Genomic DNA, 24,165 nt, shown 5'->3' on the forward strand with positions numbered 1-24,165 from the left:
ACAAAGCGACACACACACACACACCTGAAGTATTACAAACCGCTTTTACAGCACACGTCAAATCTGCGTTACTGTGTGTCACTGTGCGAGGAGCATAGACGGAAGACTGTCATGTACTTGTGTGTTAACAATGTTTCATCTTTCGAAGGGTCAGAACTTTTATTTTTGTCCATATTTGCTTATTATCTTTTTGTGTGTGTGATCCAATTGTTCAAGGTGGAACATTGTGTGCCCTTGCAAACACTGTCACTTCATTGGTGGCAAAATCTAATTTAGCATATTATACTCATGTACAGGGCACCAGGTTGCTTTACTGCTCCATCATTTTGTGTGTAAAATGAGTAACTGACTATAAGACAAAAAGCAAACTTTTACTCATCTTCGGTAACTTCTTTATCCTGGTCAGAGCTTAGGTGGATTCAGAGTCTTTCCCAAGAACAATGTGCATAAGATGGGTATAAACCCTGGCTGGAATACCAGCAGGTGGTGGAAGGAAACCAATGACCAAGAGGAAACCCAGAGGGACACAAGTTGAGCTTGAGAAAACTCAAGACAGTAACTTAGAACTAAACTGGGGACCCTGAAGCTATGATCTGGCATTGCTTACCTGCTGTGCCATCCTAAATGTTAATATATTCCCAAAAAGTCAAGTCATGCCTTAAATTAATGCATATAAATAACAAATGCATATAGACCACAAATGAAAGGTGCATCTCATTTTTTCTGCAACAACACCCAATGTGAGTGTTATGGTGAGATATTTTGTGTGTATCTGTAAAAGTCAAACGTGTAATTTGAGCTAAATTTAATTGTTTAGACTACTATTGTTTCACTGCCTTCCTTGGAATATGACCATGGCAATTTCTACTGAGTTTTGACTTACATTTATGGCATGTGGCAGATGCCCTAATTCAGAGTGCCTTATACCACCTTATTCAGATACACCACCAATTCATGTGTGAATTTTAGGTTTTGCACATAATTTGAATAGAAATCGTGTCATCTAATATTATAAATTCGAATATTCTAATATTATGAATTTCCTACATGCATACAGTCAGATTGACAATGCATGTAGGACATTTTACACTGAAAAAAATAATGTAAGATGTGACAAACCGCAAGCACTGTATATCATCTTTACCAGGTGGTCATGTACAGCTGGCTGTAAGACGATGTCTAATTGAGTGAGGTTTACTGTGGGAATGGGGAGTGGGGAGTGGGGATTGTGGTGTGCAGGGGACGGGGAGTGTGAACGGCTGGTTGGGTGTTTTTTCATGTCTCTGCTCTGGCAGAACCTCTGTTTGATTCTAATCCCATCGGCCGTCAGTGACCCGTCCCGCTGCACTGTGATGGTATCAGCCTGCACACAAACTGCCTCTAATTGAAAAAAGTCCTGCACCATGTCTAAACCTCTCCTCGCAAACTCCAGCGCATGTTGTGTGTGCACACCGAATCGGATTCCTAAGAGGCTTAAGAGCATACATGCTTGTAGTGTGTGCGTCTGTGCATCTCTCTGTGTGTGTGTGTGTGTGTGTGTGTGTGTGTGTGTATGTGAGTTTGTGAGAGAGAGGTAGAGTAGATTATGATTGGACACAGCCAGGAAAAGGAAGGTATTAAACACCTTTATGGGGTTTTAATTACATAAAGTCCACCTCTGTAGAAGCACACTATAAATACATCACCGTTCCCCTGTGGCAGTGTAGTTAGCATGGCCTAAAGCAACTCTTACCTCAGCGCAAAGGGAAGAATACACACTCTAACACGCGTCTAGTCTCTCTCTCCATCTCTATTCTTCAAACATGCACATAAAGCCATACTATATTACTATAAATTTGGGACAAAGAATTCAGTCTAATTGTACTGCAAAAATTATATTTATAAAAGAAGGAAAAAAGGAAAATCTGGGAAAAAAATCAAATTTGAAAAGAGAGAACGAGAGAGAGAGAGAGAGAGAGAGAGAGAGAGAGAGAGAGAGATTCATAAGGGAATATTAACTGAATCCAGGTCTTAGGGGTGTTCCAGCAAGTAAAATAAGGTTGAACCTCAATAGGATCAACATTCAGGGCAAAACGGCAATAAAAGTAGAAATGTGACAGAGAAAATGATCTGTAATTAGGACAAACAGCACTAAAAGCAAGTTGAAAGATAATTGTTTTTTTTTTTTCTTTTTTGGAGGGGTGTGTGCTTTGAATGAGAGGATTCCCAGGGTGACCAGTTTGTATAGAAACAGAAAAGGAGAGCGATGAAGAAATGAAAAGAAATAAGAGAGTTAAAGGATTCTGCTGAAAGCAACTACTGGACTGTGACTGAGAGACGGGGTGAGCAGAAAGTCAGGGAAGGTGAGATCACTCTTCGGATTTAAAAAGTAAATTAATAATAAAAAAAGTTTTAAAAAAGAGTTGGGGGGGACAGCGAAGGGGACAAAGACGCCCTACTGAATTGTACCGATCCATCATAAGACCAGGCGTGGAAAAAAACAACAAGTGTCCACAACGCCCTTATCCCCTCTCAAAGTCCCTTCACAAAAGCCTCTATTGTTGCTGCTGTCTTTCCCAATACTCTGGCCTTTGATAAATTCTGCTTGCTAAAGAAAAAGCAGCACAATACATTGCAGGGGGGGATGGGATAAAATACATTATGAATTATGTTTTTTTGTTTGTTTTTTTATATATAATTAGATATTCAGGTCAGAGCTTGTCAGAATGACCTACAGTGGATGAGTGTTATGCAGTAACGTGAGTTTAAGTTCGAGAACCATCTGAGGTCAGTGTCTATTTCTGACCCGTGTCGATGCCATGGTTCAGTATATAATATAAATATCGATCAATTAATAAAAAAGCCTCCATCCCATCTCATATAAATGTGGTTTCAAGCTATTTTGATGACACCCAAAAACACCCAGATACCCAATTTGAGAAGTAAAAAGAACGAGTGGTAGAAAGGTTCTGAACTTTAAATTCCATAAATTTCTCTCCACTAAATGACCAAGCAATATGTAAGACATGATCTTGATTTCCGCAATCGACTCTTAACGGTTAAATACTGCACCCGAAAAATGAGCATTAAATCAATTTCTGCATCAAACATTCCTATTCGGAGTCTGTTTTTTACGCGGATGACGAATGATATTTTTTCTCCACGTTTTCCTGTCTTTATCTAGGATGATGTCATTCTTGGCACGTGCGTAACATAAGCTTAATTGTGTTTGAACGGACACCGGCGAAACCTAAAAATACACACAATAGCGCAGAGATGAGCAGAGCTTGTCTTACAGCGCTGTATGTTTTCTCAGCGCATGGAAATAACACAGGAATGAAAAAAAACGGAAAAAATGAATCAAACCCTATTGTCCTCAAAAATGTGCCACTATATTTAGCCTTAAGACAAATTTTAATCTTGTGTACTTGCGTTCGTGTGTGTGTGCGTTAGTGTGTTTGCATGTGTGTGTGTGTAAATGTGAGAGTGTATGGGAGGGGGTCGTGTGATGTGATCTCTGACTGAGCATGTATAAAAAGAGAAATAAAACAGAAAACCAGTTCAAGCGTGCGGTTTTTGCAATTAGAAAATACACAAAAATAATTATTCCACAGCCCACTTGGGCGACACATCCTGAGTCAACGATGCATGGATCACGTGTTTAATAAAAAGGTTAATCAGTTGCTAATCAGAGGATTATTAACTTGATATTTTCTTTACAAAACCATTAATATTGTGCCATAAATATTTAATAGTGATGGGTAGTTTTTTTTTTAGGGTGCGGAAGAGGGGAAAGGATCGCTAGAATGAGCAATACGCAAGCTAATGTGCATTAATCATGTTTTGTTAAAGTCAAATAAATTCATTCATGTTTATTAATACAACCTCGGAGACAGCAATACTCTTTACATTATTTAGAAAGTTATTAATCAAGTATTTGTCAGCACTGCCACCGAGAGCCTGAAGAGGTTACAGGCAGACGAATACGGTCTGAAAGCCCAGCCCCTCAGGCCAGGGTTCATTAAGATTTAAGAGGTGGGATAAACACGCTATGGGACATCAGTACCTTTGGGATTTACAAGAATAAAGGAGACCTGAAGTCGCCGTTCTGGCCAGAGATTTTCTGTCCTTCTCTTAACAAATTACCCTGACGATTTGCTAATCAAAGCAAAACAAATATTGCTTTTTCGTTCGCTCCATTTATTTGAACGAACATACCATGCTCCCAAAATATTCATTCCCAGTTCAAATGTAATTAAATTGTGCCTTTAGTAAAAACATGCAGCGGTACTCCAATTAGTTCTGTTTTTGTCATTCAAAAAAGCAAAGGGGGAAGAAAAAATAATATTGGACTCAGGCACACCCAAGGCACATACACACACACACATACAAACTCATAGAGTGTGCACATTTTGACTGAGTCAAAACTACATTTCTATTGATTTACTTTGGAGACAGCGTTTGAACAATGCAAATCTTTAGTGTGTGACTACAACGGGATATTTGAAGAGTTAAACAGAACGGTATGAAAGTCAACTCTGTATCAGACTTTGTATTTTTTAGGTCTGTTTTAATGTGCACCAATTATAATCAGTGCTTCACACGAAGAAAATGTTAATAGTGTTATCCCTATTGAGAGTTTGATTTAATCCAAGATTAAGTTTAACATGGATCTAGAACATTTGTTGTGACAAAAGTAAAAAAATAAAATAAAGCTAAGTATCCTATCAAATGGTAGTAATATTTAAAAAAAAAAAAAATGAGGTCTTAAGATGCAATAAAACTGTAATCCCCCGAGAGAATTTCTCATTCATTACCAACTCCTTTATCCTGTGTTTCTGTTTCTCTTCCTCTGTTTCACCGTGCTACTCACTGTAGACATTACAAAGAAATTAAATTGCATTACCAAGTCTCTTAACGCTGCACTTGAGAAGCCGTCACTGAATTGACTAACTAAATTGCTTATTTTCAGTCAAACTCAGGTTGTGCTTTTTATTGAATAAGCGGATGGATTTCTCACTATATGCCATCCATCTACCTGTCGATGTATCCATTCATTTCTTCAACGATTTGGCGCTGGGCCTATACTGGATATACATATTGTGTATACATGGCTGTAAGAGGATCAATTAAGAGCGGGCCGGTGGAAACTCATAAACCAGTGTGCCTGCAGCCAGCATGATATAATATTTGAATACAATTTCTCCTCCATACTGTCGCCTGGCTGCACCTCATCTGCAAGAGAGTTGAAGTTAAGGGGTTGCTGAGACCCCCAAAACAGGGATTTGCGCAAAAAAAAATCATCAGAACAAACAAAATCAGTAGCGATGACATTTGTAGATAACATTTCAGCCATCTTGTCTTTTCATTGTCTTTGAGAAAAAGTCTCAGCGAAGAAAAAGGAACAGAAGCCAAAGCACGGGCGAGTGGAAGAGGCTGAATATGAAAGAGTGCGAAAAAGCCGAGTGACGCTCCATTTTGCATTGGGTTTAAGCACTGATTTCATCATCGGGCTAAAACACATAACTTTAAAAGCGAAATCAAATATTAAAAATGACAGGCGGTATAAGTGCGGTGACTGAGTCGGGGTCACGGAGGGAGGAGGCGCGGGCGGCTTGTCAGCCACTATCTGTCAGAGTGAATTAGAAACAATCAGGGCCGAGTGAAAGGGAAGGTGATTGTTATTAAGCAGCGGGGCTGCGAGCAAGCTCCCCCAGATGTGGCCATGCATATAAAAGAACAGGAAGCCAGCAGTTTAATTCAGGAAGCGCTGGCGAACATGGCCTGCACAAAGGAGGAAGGAGGGGGGGTGGGAGAAAAAGGCCCTTTGTCACTAATAAACTGGAAGTTACTTTGATAACAGGCAAGGGTTAGGCTCAGGAATAAAGGCGCTTTTTTCGCAGAGTTTTTGTTTTTTTCCCCCTTTCCTCAATTCTTATTTCATACCAGCCAGTCAATATCGGTAGAGGAAAAATAATAGAAGGGCAGAAATCAGCAGTAATATGTAGATAAGTTGACCTTAAAATGGACGGGCCGAAGAGACAACTGGGCCCATATATATCAATTACGCAGCTGCTGTCACACACAGATGATGGGGAAGACGATTGGGGATGGACACGTCCTCCCTTAGGTCCCTTAACAATCTCTCTGTCACTCTCTCTCTTTCTCTCTCACTCTGTCTTTCTCACAACCAAACCTGGTAGCTGTCAGAAGCATTAGTAGATCCTAGAAAGGCAAACATGGCAGCCATCAGGGGCAAAGGGAGTAAGTGAGTGAGTGAGTGAAAGAGAGAGAGAGAGAAAGAGAGAGAGAGAGAGAGAGAGAGAGAGAGAGAGAGAGGATGTGTACAATATGTTTTTTAAAGGAAGTGAGGGCTTGATTTAAATGATAACGTTACTCATTTGCTCGGATATGGCCTCAAATGCAAATTCAGTCCAACACTTTGGAAGTCCTGCCTCGTGAAACTGCCCTCCCATGATCAAGCTCTTTCACACGCATAAAGAAAGAGCAGAGAATATTTGCAAACACATTGACATTAATCCCAAATACTAAATTAAAACACATCAGACAAGCATACTTCGGTATACACCCACACACAAACACAAACCAACACATTGCTGTCAAAGACTCTACTCAAATCCAGATGAGGAGCCTTCAGACACTTCAGAACAGAGTGTTCTCTGTGATTGGGAGCTGATGTAAAACACACTATCAGTGTTTGAATACTTGTGGTCTCCTACGTGTCTGTGGAGGTCTCATGAGAGTTTCGAGTCCCATCTTTTCTTCTGTTCATCTGCCTGTCTGTCTAAAACACGAGCGCTGCTAACTTCAGGCTTGCGACTCAACGGAAGAAGAGAAAAAAATATATAATAATAATGAAGCATCTTTTCTATTTTCTGTTCTAGCCTTTTTGGCAGTGGTGCTTTGATTTCCATTTTCCTTTGTAGTTAGAGATATGTGTGGAAATTATCCATGCCTTGAGTATTTTTTTTTTCATGGTAATAGCTGTAACTGTTAAATAAAAGCCTTTTTTCCCCATGCTTTGGAGATTGTAAAGCACACTCACATGCTCACCAGAGCATCTCTACTTTCTGCCTTTAAGGATGATGTGCGGAGCTGTGACTGGAAGGCTATGGTGTTAAACATGCTATCGCTAAACGTTACCCGAGGGGATAACAGTGTATGTATATATATATAACAGCCGAGAAGTGGAAAGAGGGTGGTGAGGGGGAGTGGGGAAGAGTGAGCCAGTGAGAGGTGTACTGGGAGAATGATGAGACAGGGAATGGAGAGTTGGAGAGAGGAAGAAAGACAGAGCGAAAGAGACAGCAAGATCAGGAGATTGATATATAAAGTAGTTGATAAGTGTTAGAGAGGAAGAGGGAGAGAGGGAGAAAAAGAGACGGAGAGAGTTGTCTCCTCTCAGGACATGTCTTAGATTTCAGTGTGATTAGATAGTGAGGGATAGGGAGATGTTCTGAGGGCGCATTAGTAATTAATCACTGGAGAAGCTGGGATTTCCATTCACACTGTCTAGCCTAGTATCGGTCTCTCTCTCTCTCTCTCTCTCTCTCTCTCTCTCTTTCGCTTTTTTATACACACACATACAAACCTCATACACAAAATAAACCTCTACCATTTTACCACTCTACTGATACAAAAACACACAAAAAAAGATCTCGGGATAAAAAATAAAAAATCTTAACCAGAGGCTTATGCAGTGAATCATATCCTTTTGTGCCAAGTGCTAATTATTACCATGCCATAATGAGCTTCAGTCTCCGAGCATTAACACGTATCATTACTGAAGGAAGGGCTGACCATAAAAAAAGAATGGCCTCAACGTTACCGCTCTCCCGCCACCCCTGCTGGAATCTTCCACCCGGGTTTTATTTATTTATTTATTTATTTATTTCCTTCACCCACCCTTTTCACTATGAATAAATTTAGTCTGTCCCGGACATGAAAATGTCAAATACCTAAAATACACCTAGGCTAAATAGCGTATTAATTTTTAATGCCCGCTCATCCTATGCTGCTATTCTCATATCTGCCCCTGTCTGCCAACAGCTGTTGCAGCCTCCCTCACTGGGAATTTATCATCCATCTAAAAGAGTAAGAGAGTATTGTTCCCAGAAAAAAAAGGGGGGAAGGGGGAATTTTTATTCGATGAATTTTTTTTTATTACAATTTGACACCTACATAATGAAACAAAAGATTGGATTTTTAAATTTAATCACTTTATTTAGTTTTATTTTACATAAATGCATGTGTATCAATGATAGAAATAGATAAATAGATAATAGTTAAAAATTCATAGGAATGTGAGATAGACCACTAGGGCTGAAAGATTAAAGAGTGTACGGGGAAGATGGTAAATTTATTCCGAGCTTTTATATGTCATTTATACGTACTCTTTTAGTAACCGTGTGACGGATAAAGATTATTTGGTAAGAAAGTGAATGCGAAGAGCTAAATGGGTTGTGTGTGTGAGGGATCAGTGCTTAGGATAGGTAAGTGTTAATCATTGGGAGACCACTGCACCGACATGTATTGCTTGTGAGCATATGTGCGCACGTATTGTTAGGTAGTTTTTTTGCCTGTGCTTAACTGTAAATATATGCAGAATGTGAACATGCTGATCTGAGGTCAGTGTGAGGGTGAGGTCAAGTGAGGTCAAGTGTACTGTATGTAGTGAGATGAGGTGAACTTTTACCTGATCACTCTAACTGCATACTGGTCTGGGGCCTGTTGGGATGAAGACACCGTGGCTCCCCCCACGCCACCGAGTGTGTACAGCACTTTGTGATGACCAGACGGATGTCTTTACTCTAAGATAGAGAGAGAGAGATAAAGGAGGAGGGAGATGGAGAACACAGAGAGAGGGAGAGAAACAGAGTGAGGGGTTGATGTCAAGCCAAATGTAACAAATTCACTGAATCACGGCAGTGGCGCAGAGGTCAAGGAAAAGCAGCCGAAAAAGGTTAAAGATGAAATCAAAGCCGTGCCTCGGAGCAGCGCTGAAAATCTATCCGCGCGAGGCAAGGCCACCGCTGACGCGCGCACCAGACAAGAAGCTAAATACTGCATGCCACTCTGGGATCTTTCATTTTCAGCCGATCAATAAGAGCTTATATTTATCAGGATTCCAAGCAGCTGCCACATCTGACAACCTCCACTTCATTTTCTCACTCCTCCCTCTTTCTCTCACTCTCTATCGCTCCCTCAACCCTTTCTCTCTCTCTCTCTCTCTCCCTCTCTCTCTTCCCTCCCTCTCTATCAATTTCTCCTCCCTCTCCTGCATGGCCTCACACAAAACCCGGGACCCTATCGACTGTAAATGTGAACAGAAGAGGCCTTTGGTCCGATTTGAACAGCCACACGCGCCATCTTGCCCCCCTCTGAAGCCTGGGTTAAAGAAGCGTGCATTTTGTCATTAGCCTGTTGGCTCGGGCCCACGCACTCACTCCTTTTGTTTCATGCCACGCTGTCGACGCCTGCCAAAAAAAAGACCCTGCAAACCATTTACACCAAACCACTTTATTCCTTCAAAAATAGAAATGTTTGTGGAGAAGATGAAAAAAAGAAAAAGAAAAAAAGGCACAGACTAGACACTCGGTTTTTTGAGAAATGCAGAGGAGCAGAAGGATTTGCTAAGACGGAGGAAGGCTGAGTTAAAATAGCTCGATCTCTAATCATCTGCACGACAATATTTGCTGTGAGGCATTCTAAATAGATTATTGCTGGTCCATCTGTGTCATCATTGATTTATAAGGCATTAAGCTGCTTTCCAAAGGCAGGCCTTCCTTTGCTGCTAGAGTAGGAGGATTCTTGTCCAAATCAGGGCCAGCTGAACAAGCCTGCACGCTGAAGAGGACTCAACGCTGAGAGCACGAGGCCGAAAGGAAATAAAAATAGAACGGCACTATCCGGTTTGGAGTTGCCACAAGAAGCAGTACGAAATCCAAATTATTTTCTTTTTCTTAAAGATACAAAAGAGATAGGGAGGAGGGAAAGGAAGTGCCAAACACAAAACGCGTGCACGCGCAAACCCGAGCACACACGCACGCACACACACACACACAAACACACACACCCCAAACAAGGAACATCATTAACATATGAATACTATATGCAAATGATTAGAGGAGAGCAGATGTTGGTGCATTTAATTGACCTATATGTGAATTGCATCCAAACCTTTTAGACAGTGTGTACTGAATGCACGCTTATTACAGCGGCCATCTCACACAGGCTTTCTTAGCGCCTACAGAGGGTGTGTGTGTGAGAAAGAGAGGAAAAGAGAGAGAGGAAAAGAGAGAGAGAGAGAGAGAGCTTCCAGGTGATAGTTGTGTCAGTCTGTCACAGCTGTAGCAATACCGAAACACAGCGCAGTCCTGCTACCCCTCCGCCCGCTGACACCCGCCGTGCGTCTCTTATGGATGACATCACTGCGTCACAGTGGAAATCGATCACTTAATGGCCTTCGGAGAGCGTGCTTGTCACTGACAGGTTACGTGCCATGGCCTCAGCTGCGCCGTCTTTCTCCGTCTCGATACCTCAGCCTGTTTCCTCTTTCCTCTTTTTTTTCTACTTTATTCACTGCTTGCTTCTTTTACAGCTAAGCTTACACTGTACAGCCAAGTGAAGCACAAGCTATTTTAATCTGCCCTCTTTTCTCCCCTGTCGCTCCCTTGATTATTTTTTTTTCCTTTCTGCTTGGGAATGTCATTAAATTGTATTAAATAGCCTTTTGTCCACAGGGCAAGGACCGCCCGATATATGATAATACATTAATGCCCTGGTGCTCCAGCCACTGAGCTGAAACGAAAGTTAACACCAGGGGCTTGAAAAGCACACACATGGATTTCTATTGTGATATATATATATATATATATATATATATATATATATATATATATATATATATATATATATATATTTGTGTGTGTGCATATACATGTGTGCAAGTGCATATGAGACAGGGCGAGCATGAGGGTGGCTTCGCTAACAACTGTGACACATACTAATAGAAACATACCTAATAAATTACAAGCTTTCAGGGTCTGGCAAGCTGACATTTTCTCTGTGAGCGGGACAATTTCATATCTGCAGCACGGGCAACCAAATTGCATCACACGGAGATGCCAGCGGATTAGCATAAAAATTAACACTTAAATTTTAGCTTATTGTCAACCGCTCTTCTGCTCCTTCAGCCAGACCAACAATCAATTCCTCTTAGAAATCTGATTATCTTCCATGATGCTTATTATCCTAGTCATGTCCCCTTCGCCGCCTTTCTCAGACTGCTGGACTATTTGTTTAAATGGAATTAAGAAACGGATAAATCTATAGGTGTCTCCTAGTTGCGCATGCACGACCACCCTGCCCTCCCAACACCAGCGCCACGACACCCCCCCCCCCCGCACATGCTTCTCTCTTTCTTTCCTACACAAGCTCTTCTTCCTCCTTCTATTCTCTCTCTCAGTCTGCCTCTTCGCCTTTGTCCTAGCCTTCATCAACAGTTGCTGATTAAAAATGCTAATTAATATGCCATAAAGCCTCTAGAAGTAGTTTACATTTAGATGGTCTATTATTCACACATGTATTCACTCTGGCCAGCGAAAATAATGGAAGTGCGTAAATGCACCTCCATTAAAACTATAACTCCGTGCAACAAAAAAGGAAACATATTATATCAATTATCTCAGGACTATAAACATCAACCTTTTTTTTTTGCTTCGTTTTTTTCTTACAAGTGAGTCATGAAGAACACCAAAAGCTGTATATATAAATAAAGTCGATTTCTACTATATAAAGAAATTCACATTTACTGCAAATTCAAGATCACACCCATGTTTGCAGAAGAATCCGCATCTGTCATCGCGGTTCCCATGGTTACACGACATGACCATTTTGGGTCAAGAGCCCTTAGCTGATAAACTAACCAAATTTTCATGCTGTAGCTTAAAGCTGTTGTCCTTTCAGGCGATTTTTCCACTCTTCGTATTATATTTAAAAAAAAGCTTCAATTGGATTGTGCTGAAATATTTGTAAGTTTGTCAATACAGTCCTATTGAAAACATCGCCCAAATATGTAGCGAGACACAGCGCTCGCTTTGGGTGGCTTTCCACGTACCGAGAGTGGAGCTCCTTTTTGTTTAGACAAATGGTATTTCATCGCATCCAGATGTCTTTAAGCACAGTTCATCCACCATGCGCGCACTCCAAGATGTACAAAAAAATGTATACAAACATTTATTCAAAAACTGCATGCCTCCACTCATATTTAAGGGGTTGTCAGGGTTGCCTTGACTCTAACCACTTCCATACTTTTTGCTCTTTTTTCTTTTCTCCTCATTTCTTTCTTTTTTATTTTTTATGTAATGTTAAACAGAGGCAATGAAACCTAACTGGTATTCGTGATCAGGGCAGTGACTGGGTGACTGATTTTCCGGGACACAATCCGGGCTCGGGAACGTGTGTTTTTTGCGCGTGCCTCATGGAAACGTGTTGTGATGTGGCAGATTAGGCTAGCGTGTGGAAAAGTGACATTTCTTATATACTGGATTTCTTGACCTGGGGTTAGGACAATGGAGAACACGATCAGAAAGTACGGCGTTGTAGGGTTTTTTCATTTTCTGTTTTTTTTTAATTATAAAGAAAACAGGCCATTTAGCAGTGAAATCTATGCTCATGGAAAAATAATCTATTTCTCGACATCCGTGAAGAAAAAAAAAAGTATACACACATAAATAAGTATATATGAGATAGAGCCCTGGCTGTACACCTACATCTGTGAGGCTGTACTTGTATTACTCTTAACTCTGCTCATGCTCTAAGAATAATAAACGTGCGCTTAGCTGGCCTATTTTCGCATGCTGATGCCACACAATGGTGAAGGGAAAAATTCAAGTCTTTAAATTCTGAGTAAACACTGCACTCTTTGTTGACTGTAGAAGCCTTTTCACCCTCCCTTCTTTCCACATTTTTTATCCTCTCTCTCTCTCTCGTTCTCTCTCTGAGCTTGTTGTGTTTTTTTTCCAAACAATACATCCTCTTGCACATCTGAGGAACACACCTCACTGCCATTTTATAGGTTAAGCTCCCTAGTACGGCGAGTCATATTTTATACCGCTGGTTTATTTTTATGAGCGAGTGTAATTAACGCTGCATGTCCTATCTCTCAGCCATCGATGCCAAGGCCTTTATTTAAACAACTATGTTGTGAAATGTTTGCGTTCTCAGCATTCGCTTGGCCACACACAGATTATTATTTCATACTTCTCTGGGACATTTTGAAACGTTTATGCTTTCAACTGGTTATTGTTTTTGATTAGGACTTTTTGGATGAATCATTAGGTTGGGGGGTGTGGGGGATTGTAGGACTGGAAGGGGGGGTGAGTGTGAACCTGAAGGACCAACTTAGGCCAAGTCTGTGCTCAACGCTTGATTTATGAAGCCAAGGTTAAACTATTTATGTCCAAACGGCTTGAGTTGTTTAATTTCTCAGCTTGTCTGCTTGGGGGCTTCAATTTTTTTTTCCTGCTTTTCCTTATTTGGGGTTGCAGCTCTACAAAAGTGCATCTGCTGCCTATATTTACTGCAAAAGTGACTGAGGACTTCTGATGCAATGTGTTTGAGGGAAGACACAAAAGGAACGCTTAACGCTATTACAGAAGAAATGTAGGTAAATAAAGGCAGGCTTTTCTTTTTTGCTTGTTCCACCTGGAAAATGATTTCTGCTATTTCCTTTTAAAAGTAGAGAAAAAAGTGATTTACATCCATGAAGGCAAAACTTTGAAACTGATCAGATGGGACAGCAGATGTCCTTTGACAACTCTTTCTGTTGTTGCACCACTGTGTACATTTTAAAAGTTCACCGTCCATGTTATACAGGTGTCAGAAGTGGAATACGCCGAGGGATGAAGCTTTGAGAAACCAAATGCACCCCCAGGCTGTTCCTGGAAGGCTATTCGGTCTTCAGATTGAAACTCAGTATATCTGAATCTCCAGGGTTCTGAGGTAAGATCGGACACTCTGCGAGCCAGCCACACAACACGATCTATAGCCCTCACTTAACCTGCCAATCAGGCAGGCTGTATACTTTACCCTCTGTAACAGAAGTCGGTAACATGTGGTAGAGACGATGGTTTGCGTGGTAGCTTTTCTGTCTTTGATGCTTTGCTAATGGTGAGTGCACAAATCAGAGCTGGAGCCTGCGGGCATTAGTTTGAGAGGAGCCTTGTCCAGGCTGATAACCTCCGAGAGCGATATCGTCCCATCATCTTGCCGCTTCATAAGAGCTGCATGATCTGCTGTGGTATGCAGATGGGACCTCGGCGTCTCTGGCTTGTCATCTTTTGATTAAGAAAAGGAAATGATTTCACTTTAAAGACATCCCCCCCATCCCTTCACGACCGCCCCAGCCACCCAGCTGCTCTCTGTCACTCTCAATCGTTCAACATGCTGTAATCCTTTGTTTCCATGCTTGCTTTTTTTTTCTTTACCCAGGACCACTACTCTACCTGTTGCTGTCTCAGTTCAGTACGGGGAACATGCAATAGGCACCGACGGAAAAGAATTAAAAGCAGAGAAGAGGCAGAGATCATCTCTTTTAATAAAAAAGAAGAGGTAAAACGAGTGCCAGAATCTGACGACAGCACGGCCCTCGTCTGCTCTGGGACCTGACCTCAGCTTAAGTGGAGCAATGTGCCATTTTTCTGTGACCTCGGGCTTGTTAAGTTGAGAGACGAGGAGCTACGAGAGAATGAAAAAAGGGTGGGTTTGTGGGGTTTCTGAGATCGAGACGCAGACGTGGCGTTCCTCCATAAAGCCTCGGAGACCGACAGAGCCCCGTCTCGCCTGTAACATTAAAACATCTCTCAGCAACACATCTGTACACGTGCCACAAATCACGACCGGGGTCGCACCAGCGAGGGGGGGAACGTGTTGGTGGGAGCTGTAAATGGTTCAGGAAAAGCAGATAAAAACCTGCAAAAATCCCTGCGCTAGGTGTAGAGCGTGTGTTTGACAGAATCTGGTACTGTTTCAAGATATTTCTAGGGTCTGTACTCTCTGGATACTCTACTTACTGCCAAACTAAATTCCCTCACCGACGAGCCATCCAAGAAAGGGCACAGGAGCTTTCTAAACACTCTCTGTAGGCATTAAGACTACTGGGAATTTACCTATCATGTGCTCATTATGTCTTGCAGGTTCGTATAGAAATCAGAGTCTTGGCACCGAATGAGATTGCATCAGACTTGTATAATGTATAACGCTAGAGGAAAATACCGGACCTGGAATAGATCTCAATTGCTTTCCGGCTGTGTGGATGGCGTTTACTCTGTTTGTGTTGTCTGTGGCTTAGCTGCTCATGTAGTGCTTAACCTCAGGCCAAGGGAAACAGATCGAAGTGCTCACCTGGCCACTATCGAATAAGCACTTCTGACACCAGGCTGAAGAGTAATTTTATTGAAGATATCGTTTCATTTCACTAAAATGAAGCACACCGTTTTAAGAGCTGTAATCTGACTAATACATTCTTTTTTTTCCTATGCTGTCCAATGAAACAGAATTCATGTGCATGTGTTTTTGTTCTTAATGAGAAAGACAGGGTTTGAATACTTCCAGTTAAAAAGTCCCAGTGTGGCAGGGAAAAATATTTTGTGGGACCAGTGTGTTCAAGTACTCAGAGTCAGAGATGTCACGTTTGACTGGCCTATCGATCGCACCTGGCTCCAACACACTCTCACCGGTATCATTTAAACTCTCTCAATTTTTAATCACCATCAACACCAGATCCAGATCCCTCAATCTCTCTTCCCTCTCTCTCTCTCTCTCTCTCTCTCACACACACACACACACACACACACACACACACACACACACACACACACACACACTTACATGCAAACAGACAAACATTCAGGACAACACCCAAACCGAATGTCAAAAACTTCTATATACCAAACACACAAACACACACACACACACACACACAGATTAATTACACTGTGCTCTCATATCTCATGTTTACACCTCCCCACACAGATCTACACACAAAACTACACAGAAATTATACAGTTAATATGACAAACATATGAACATGGAACTAATTAAAGTCGGTACGTCACGGTGTTCATTGAAAAACATACACACACAAACATACACCCTGACCAGTGGTGTTGCAAGACTTCACCCGGCCCACTCTGGTTCTGTTTGACCTTGCTCTGCCATATTCATTACATCATTAAGTTACCTCCTCATTAACTTTTCATTATTTATGGGGGCCTGTGGGGAGGGGGAGGTTTTATCAAATACTATCTTTTGTCAAGCACACAATGTAGAAGCAGCCCCCCCCACACACACACACACAAACACACACCACCCCCTTTCCTCCAGCCATCCAAGCTAATAGCTAGCCTTGCATCATTGCTAGTAAAGGCATCTGTCCCAAACTCCTATCATTTTTCTAACACACTGATAAACATGAGCAGGCAACTAGGCATATCCTCAAACCACAATCGACCAAAGCTTTGAGGTTAAACGTTTTTAAAATGCTTTTTATTGCAACATGCAGTGCTCTACATATAGTACAGCAGACTGTTAATCAACCGTAATTTATACCCAGAACCATCTCTAAGAAAAGAAAAAACAGAAATTTAAGAAACCGGTGGACAATGCCATTTACATTGCGCAAACATCGCAGACTGTAGATAAACATATTTGTGAGCTCTACCCTTACAAGAGCACCATTCTGTTCCCAGGGCGTAGCAAGCTAGCTGTCATTAGCGAGCCATCGGCCCCTCCACCGCCACAGATTGCCTTTTTAAAAAAGTCTGGCCGCAGCCCATTTCGCATCGTAGGCCAATTATAAATGGCAAATCACAATCATGCCGATTTTTTTCCCTCCACACACCCCCCCCTACCCCCAACACTCCACTCTGGCCAGGCTCCATGGCATCTCTTGAATAATATGGTGATAGCCCTTTGTGTGACAGCCTGCCCAGGCGTCAGGATATTTTACACATTCATGTGTCGGCTCCTGGGCTCAAACAGGGCTGCGCTTCAATACCACCGCTTGGCCAAGTGTCTAGCCTTTACTTGGCCTGTATTCGATTCCTGATTGTCTGCCACATCACAAGTTTAAAAAATGGGGGAAAAAGAAAGCCTTCAATTGGTTCACAAACAGCAGGCAGGTGATGGGGGTTAAAAAAAAAAGCTAAATCGGAAATTTAAAGCTGCCTCTCTTTCGAAAGAGTACTAGATTTCAGATTAGTGTCGAAGACGAATAGGAGACGAGCAGAGGAAGCTATTAAAGTGTGTTAGGAAAAGGCATTAGGCTTGACTGATAGGGACCCTGATTGACTTCCAGTACCACAGTCTTACTACACAGAAGTGTGTGTGTGTGAGTGTTTTTGTGTGTCTGCGTGTGTGCGTGTGTCTGTATATGTGTGTGTGGCATGAGTTTTCCTCTCAATCCACACACCATCCCATGATCATTCGCCAATTACAGCGAGCTAATGCATCCAGAGCCTGGAATCCCACCCAAAAAGCAAGGGGGAGAATTCTCCGGAGGAACGCTAATAATATAACTTAAATCATGCTGAGAGAGAGCATTATGCGCAAAATGGAAATCAAAAAAGAAAAACACAGTGTAATTTAAACTGGGGCAGGGCTGGAATGGGTTTATCGTATAAATGGTAATCTCGCTCCTTTTCCCTCTCTCTTTCTCCCGCTCTCTTTTTTCTCTAATATCATCATGAAAAGCATAGATTAGACCATTTCAGGACTGGGGGGGAAAAAGGGGCTTTGATTGGCAGCAAGAAGGAGAACGAGGCAACACGGAGGGCCTGGTAATGGCCTATGAGCTTGGTTCTACGGTGCATCACTGGCAAGTTTGTCTCACAAAAAAGACATCTCTATTGAATGTGAATGTTCACATGTCTTACAGTTAACACACACACACACACACACACACACACACACACACACACACACACACACACACACACAGTATATCTGACACCTACTTTCGTTTTTTTTGCTTGAATTTTTTTTCAAAACCTTTTTATCCACACTCTTAGACTTAATTAAGTGCGCAACATTCGCCTTGATCTAAGAATCTGAAAAATCAAAACGCTGAAATAAAGACATATTTGTATACGAATAAAACACATTTCTTTAAGAACAGGGGTTCAGAAACATGAAACTAAATTCAGCCTCCACCAAAAAGGGAAAAAAAACAAAACAAAACAATGCATAAAGCATTGACGCTTGAGCAAGATAATGTGCCCTAGAAATGAGAATTGACAAGAAGGCAGCCTGCACACACACTTCCAAACACACTCACGCACACACACACACGCACACACACACACACACACACACACACACACACACACACACACACAAAACACACTGCTCAGTGTGCCTGATATTATTCTGTAAGGCGAGTGTTTTCTGAGCAGCTGCCTTTCTGACGAGAGGTGTGCTGATGTATTCTAATCGCTTTTTTAGCCTGGATGATCATCTCATGTGATGGGCTATGCAGAGAACTCCAATTGCTCAGCAGAACAGAACATGACTGTAGACCCTTTAGATCCCTATGTGTGTTGGGTTTTTTTGGGGTTTTTTTTGTTTTTTTTAATCCCTTCCCATCCATTTCTTTTGTTTCTTTCAGCTTCTGTCTGAGGATCAGTTTCTCTTTTGATTTGAGTGGCCTGAAGCTCTTAGATCGACCACATAATGCCAACAGGTGTGAAAACAGGTAGGTTACGCAACACGTGTGTGAATGTGTCACAACTCATTGCTTCCCCTTACATTCAACAAAGCAGAATGTGTGTGAAAGCATCTGTAAGTATTACCTCTCTCTCTCGCTCTCTCGCTCGTTCTCTCTCTCTCTCTCTCTCTCTCTCTCTCTCTCTTCTTCTCCAAGTCGCCTAAGCGCTCAGTCACATCGCAGGACATAATCCAAAGCGAATATCTGCGAGTTGTGGCAGAGTTCAGATTGGATCTGTGTAACACTGACAGACTACATCATCTGGCCGGGCCACTAAGCCTGTGTGAAATAGTTGTGTCTGCTGTGCGGAATTACTGTCACACTCCTTGCCATTCCCCCCCTCCTTTTCCATCCTTCTCTTCCTTACGGGAGCTCTGCAGACTTGAGAGTAACAGTGCTAAACCTTTTTTTTCAGACCTGTCCAATGTAAAAGTTGTATTCAGGTTTCATACTGCAATGAATGTGTACTCAGTTTGTGAAGGGAAACTGAACCCTGCTCTTTTATGCAATTATCCAATCAGCCAATCATGTAGCAGGAGCGCAACGCTCTGTAGTGACCGTATAATGCTTTCCCGCTTACCAAAAATGGTTGAGTGGGTTTTTTGGAAATTTTTTAATCATGTTTGTTAACTGGAGGTATCAAAAAGTTACAAAATTAATAATGCTAACTGGTGCTTTTCTGTCCACGTGCGTTACCAGGTTTGCGTTTTCATCATGAACAGCACCTTAGAAAAAAGAGCAAACGTGAAATTTTGCGTGAAAATAGGCAATTCTGCCACAGAGACGTTTGACATGACATACATTTGACATACAGCGATGCTGCAACGAGTCGTTCGAGATGTTTTGAAGGACACTCACTCACTCAAGAGCGGAAGAGCATCACTGGAAGACGACGAGAGATCGGGAAGACCTTCAATGAGCCCAACCCCTGAGAAAGTGGAAACCGTTAGGCAACTTGTGCATGATGATCATCGGAGAACGATACACACGATCTCACTTCTGCACCCACCCTACTTGCCAGATTTGGCTACTTAGGACTTCGTCTTCTTTTAAAGACAAAGATCTAGCTCAGAAGTCGCCGTTTTGACACCATTGAGGAGGAACGCTGGGAGTGCTGTATTGCTGTACAAGTGGACTATTTTGAAGGTGATGGTATGTAAACATGGATAAATAAAGTAAAAAACAGCGAGTCTCGAAAGTGGGGAAGTGGTAGATCAGTGGTTAAGCATCTAGGTTGCTGATCAGCTGGTCAGGGGTTCAAGCCCTGGTATCACCAAGCTGACACTCTTGAGCCCTTAAATAAAGGTCCTTAACACTCTGTACAACAGGGGCTTTGTATCATGGCAGAACCTGTGATCTGTGATCACTGTAAAATACATGTGACAATTATAAAGCAGCTTCCTTTCTTTCTAAGCATTCATATAGTTATTTGGATTCATTCCTACTGTATATATTGGCCAACAATGATGACTGTTTTCTTATAACTGATGTGTATGTAACATTTAGCCGTGTGCAAATCTCACCTCGAGTACACACAGAAATAATTACACAGCTAGCTTGACTATAAATGCTTACTGCTTAGTATCTACTCTAATGGCATTTGAGCAATAACCTGGACTTCTAATGGTACAAAAAAAAGAAAGGGAGGAAAAAAGATAATGGGGACAATCATATTGTGCCTGAAAAGCAGAGGTGAAGAGGTTGTGGTGTAAACAGAGCAATATGCAAAAAAATTAAGAAAATATGAGAGTAAGATATAATAACCCAGGGGAATATAGGCACCAGGGTAAAGAAAAAGAAAAAAATAACATAAGCACTTTGCTTTAAAAAGTATGTGGGGGGGGGAGTCTGCAGAAGACCCGCAGAAGACCCTCAGCTGTGAGTCAATATCAAAGTAAAAGATCAGACGAGCGTGTCGGTAAGAAAATCAGAGCCTATTTAGTGTGATAAAGGTTCGGCTTCAGACAGCGTGGCCATAAACGTTCGCTTGGCTGGGGGAATTTCCTGTTCCTCCTCGAGTCAGTTTGATCAGTTAATAACATTAGATCACTTCAATTCTCCTGTGCCTGTTCGTACTCCGAATCCCCTCAAGGTAGCAGAGCTGCAATATGCATGGAGTCACTTTGATTGTAGGCTGTACACTGAAGTGCATGTTGCTCCACCGTTCCCCACTGCTCGCGAGCAAGCCATGAATATGCATGCGCCGGGGATAAATGATGTCATCTCGCATCGTTTGGAAGCGAGAGGAGGAAAGAAGGCGAGAAGAAAGTGAAGGAAAAGTAGTCTGGGGAAACGGGACATGGGTGTCATGTGGGCTTCAGAATAGGAGACTTTTATCAGATGAGGCATGAGGAGTGGCCCGAGCCTGCTCAAATATGGCAGCCACCTGCTCACACTCGCACGCTGTCTGCAAAGAATTAATTCCTAGTTTTGGGGTAATTGCAACGAAAATACCAGAACTGGCCGCGTCACATTCGTTTCTCTTGCTGCGGCGGAGTTTAATTCGAACCAGGCCTTTGGATGGATGCTCTCGCTCTTCTGCTGGGAGCGGCACGGGGATTCAGGTGGGCTGTTTGCTCAGGAGGGGAAAACGCTTTTCCGACGCGCCCGCTTCACATCTCTCACGTCGAAGACACATACGGCAAGTCGTGCCAATGCATGAAGACAGAAGTGAGTAAGAAGGACTGTGATGTAAAAGGCCTGAATCTTTTAGGGTCTTTTATTAGATAGATTTTTTTACCTCGTGTAATCATCTGTCAGCCAACTAACTCCTTGTCATAAACTCTCTTAATAACACGTGAGGTGAGTGACATGAAATCTGTTCTGTGTTGAAATATTAAACAGCACCTGCGTGCACTTGTTTGGGGCATGTGTGTGTGTGTGTGTGTGTGTGTGTGTGTGTGTGTGTGTGTGTGTGCGTGTGTGTGTGCGTGTGTGTGTGTGTTCTCATATGAATATGCTCTTATTCTTTGCCGCTGAGTATTGAATAAATTATTCTGCCTATGCCTGTGTGAATTTTGTGTTCGCATGTGTGTGTGTGTGAGAGACCAAATTCAGACATGTGTATCTCCTGATTGAGATTGGTTCGATAGGCTGGATGGAACAGATGTCAGTGTGTGTCGACTGCCAGCAAGATTGAACAAAGCCAGTCACATTGCCTTCCTGGCCAGGAGTAGTAAAACAGGAGACCTACAAAAACCAAAAGGGCTGATATTAACTGTCAACAAACCGCACATGGACGAATACAAACGGAAAAAAACAAACAACAAATGATTCGCCATAGGCACTGTGAATTAGCCACTCCAGATTTGGAAACACGAACCCATCCTTCAGTTATTCTCTGAGTAATGGTGATGTGCTATTGTTATCCATGTTATTATTTATTTCATCTTACTGAATGATTAATTAAAATAGAACTGCAGATTTCATTTAGGCCCAAACTGGTAATTTATGACTCTCTCTCTCTCTCTCTCTCTCTCACTCACACATGGTCTAAACAAAGCAAACAGGAAAATGTGAGTCACAGTGAGGTCCGTGTTCGTCAGATTCAATATGTGAGAGTTTTGAAGCACATGTGAAAGAACAGTAAAACTCGGCGTTCATAACTCCTTCTAGCACTCATCACACATGAATGTGCTACACGGCCGTACTGTAATCTCACTACAGACCCTCTAGTTCCTGCGGCTGTCGGAACGAACTGTTTCACGGCCGTTTTAGACTCGTTCGAAGCGGTCGAAATATTCAAAGGCGTTAAAAGAAAATACACAATATTCTGCTTTTTACATCTATCTAAACATGTTTCCCTAAAATTTTAGTGCTGCTTGATTTATTGAAACAGTACATAATAACTGGCTGTAATTTATTCTTTTATTTTCACATATTTTTCATTTTGGATCCATTTTCTAATTAAATATTACTAGCAAACTTTACGGTCTGAAAGGAAATTGACACATGAAATGAGTTAACAATTAACGTATTTTTTTTTTCTTGTGCTGAATCTTATCGACATAAAGAAAGTAGAACGATTTTATCGTATAGCCGGATATACGCGGGTTCAACCCAACTATGTGCTAAAACTTTCGTTTTTTTATGCGCCCGATATGACATAAAACCCTAATCTTAGCTTCGGAAAATCGTTCCTGCAGCCAGATAAATAAGAATGAATGCGAAACATTAAAGTTTAGTGTAAAATTATGATATTGCCTCCTTGTAATTTTCTTTGCGTGGTGCAAAAGAAATGATTTTCATCATTCCGTGGTTTGTGTGATGGCAAACATACAGTGTAGTCTGTGGCTATATAAAATGATAGGCTCATTTCTATTTAAATGCGTTCGAACGCTCATAAGAATCTTTTTAAGTAATTAAAATCCGAATGCATTATTTTTTTTTTTTTTACGGCCTTCCTAGTTAACAATGATATGGCTCATCATGCATTTGCAATCATTGCATTTGTTTTAAGTGAGGAAATAAATAATAATTGAAAAAGAAAAAAATCAGAAAAGCCATTTCAGTCTGACAGTAACTCAGTTTTGCATTTATCATTAATGTGTCTGGACAGCTAGTTAAGATCTTTTTCGTATTTTATTATTCAGGAAATCAAAGAATTCTCCATAGACCTGATTGTGATTGTATACACACACATACACACAAACACATACAGTACGTTATTGCTCAAACATATCATTAAACATGCCCTAGCCGAGCTGGAAGATTATTAACGATTCCGTGCACTGACATAATCTTGCATAAAGTTCTTCTTTTTTCTTACTACCCCGTAATGCGAATATCGAGAAAGAAGTACCGCACAATCCAGACCGTAGGAAACTGACACTGGGGAAACATGAGGAGAGAAAAGGTGACAAGAGCGAGAGAGTGAGAGAATGAGAGTGAGAACAAGAGGGAGAAAAAGGGTGTGACATGCCATAACAACAAACCATCAGGGGCGTTTGGTGTGTGTGACGGCGTGCTGCGTCCCGTCTTTGCCTTTGTCATTTGTGCTGATATTTTTTATTTATTTTTTTAATACAGGAGGTTAATGCAGAGAAGCAGCATGTGTGCAGTACGAAGATGCCCAAAAGCTTCATCCTCAGCTGGCATGCTGATTGAGAGAAAAAACTTAAAGAGAAAAAAATAAATAAATAAAAAAAAAGAACCCCAGATTCTTTGATGTGATATATTACTAGAGAGAATTGTGCAAACTCTTTCTAGGACTGCATTCCTGTGTTTACAGGAATGTGTGTGAACATGTGTGGGAAACAGAGGGTAATAGAAGGAGGCTACAGTGGTACGATACCACACGCTGTACATTATTACGTTTTCACATTGTCTTTCAATGTCTACATGTATTTTTTTTTCCAGCGCTACAAAGCAGCTGTCCCGAAACCCCCAACCGCACACTC

At 41.6% G+C, this 24,165-nt stretch overlaps 1 protein-coding gene across 4 annotated transcripts in view; it reads right to left on the reverse strand.

The window, feature by feature from the left end:
- znf536 (zinc finger protein 536) overlaps positions 1-24,165 on the reverse strand; it is a 180,871-nt gene that overhangs the window by 110,260 nt on the left and 46,446 nt on the right. For all 4 annotated transcript variants that reach the window (XM_046840201.1, XM_046840203.1, XM_046840204.1 and 1 more), the window contains one exon: positions 8,696-8,810. The gene's annotated coding sequence lies outside the window, so the exon portion shown is untranslated. The remainder of the gene's footprint in view (positions 1-8,695; positions 8,811-24,165) is intronic.

Source organism: Silurus meridionalis, chromosome 26 (assembly GCF_014805685.1).
Source record: "Silurus meridionalis isolate SWU-2019-XX chromosome 26, ASM1480568v1, whole genome shotgun sequence".
Taxonomy (NCBI): domain Eukaryota; kingdom Metazoa; phylum Chordata; class Actinopteri; order Siluriformes; family Siluridae; genus Silurus; species Silurus meridionalis.